The 1,454-nt window shown below is 42.4% G+C and overlaps 1 protein-coding gene across 1 annotated transcript in view; it reads left to right on the top strand.

Moving 5' to 3' along the window:
- The window catches only part of DBNDD2 (dysbindin domain containing 2), a 38,695-nt gene that overhangs the window by 11,825 nt on the left and 25,416 nt on the right, over window positions 1-1,454 (top strand). The window lies entirely within an intron of this gene.

Genomic DNA, 1,454 nt, shown 5'->3' with positions numbered 1-1,454 from the left:
GAGTTCTTGTCACCTTGGTTTGGGGGCAGAAATGGGGAGACCATCCTAACTCTACTGACCTCCCTTCACCGTCACCTCTCCCTTTCCCTGCCCCCAGGTTCGAAGGCCTCTGCCGTTGGTGTGGTTTGACTCTTCATTAAGGCCCCCACTAGGAGGCTCACCCCCAGGGTCCAGTCCAAAGTCCAACCTTGGAAGCCACACTATTCTTGGGCCTCTTCTTTGCTGATGGACTCATGCTGCGGCTGTGAGGCTCAAAGACAGAGGGAGCAAGACTGGTACCAGGCACTGCCTGCGCCCTGCCCCTCTCAGTTCAGCCAGTGCTCAGGCTGGGCATCAGGATGGTGGTGCTGGAGCTCCCAGCAAGGGGAGCTGTGACATCACTGAAATGTGTGACAGCAGCAGGGCTGGGTCTCCAAGGAGTATGTGTGTGGCAGGGGTGTAGGGTGGAGGATGAAGAGGAAACTCCCATCTGTGGAGAAATCTAGTAGGTGCCAGGCAGCAGCATATATTGTCATAATCTCTCTATGAGGTAAGAGGATTGTCCCTTCTTTTTTAGTGAGGAAGTCAAGGCTGAAAGAGGTTAAATAATTTACTTAAGTCCACACAGCTGGATAATGGTGGAGCTGGAAAATTAACCAAGGTCTGATAGTCAACTTATGAAACCAGGGTTCCCAAACTATGCTCACCTATTTAGTCATGCCTCATATGTTGACTGGGTGCCTCGCATATTTCAGGTGCTGTTGTAAGTGCTGGGATTTAAAGAAAGTTCTTATCCTTAGGAACTTAAAGTCTTATGGAGGAGAAACAAACTGTATGTGCTTGTAAATGTTTAATAATTGGCCCTCTGAAAAAAACTATGTGTGTGTATATATATTTATGTTTATTATAAATTTTACTAATATACATTTACAAACAATAATAAAATATACAGTATTCTTGATTGTAAATTCTGTATAGTTAATTGATTCTTACAGAATGCTTTACTTGATTTTTGCCTAACTCTTGTATCCATAGCCAGTCTATGGATGTAACTGATGAACAAGTATAATTCCAGCACGAATGTTGGTATTTTCATTTACGTTAACAAGTAAGAGGAGAGTGAAACAACAAAGATGTCAAGTTTACTCATTTATCGATAACATGACCAATTTATTTACTGTATTGGATCATAGTTTTTGAATACTGGAAGTGTATTTTCTCAGTTTTCTGTGCTGTTCACAATATAACAGCTACAGACACAACATGTGTAAGTTTAATCTCCATTATTAACATTTTCTCTGTTACCTTCTTAAGTGTAGGCCAAGGGCTGGCAAATTTCTTCTGTGAAGGGCCAGGTAGTAAATATGTTAGGCTTTGCAGGCTATATGGTGTCGGTTGCAACAACTCAACTCTGCCATTGTAGTGTGAAAGCAACCATGGACAAAATATAAATGAATAGGCATGGCTGTGTTCCA

This window comes from Trichechus manatus, unplaced genomic scaffold (assembly GCF_000243295.1).
Source record: "Trichechus manatus latirostris isolate Lorelei unplaced genomic scaffold, TriManLat1.0 scaffold00008, whole genome shotgun sequence".
NCBI lineage: Eukaryota > Metazoa > Chordata > Mammalia > Sirenia > Trichechidae > Trichechus > Trichechus manatus.
Note: the sequence above shows the minus strand (reverse complement) of the source record. Positions and strands in the feature narration are given on the sequence as shown.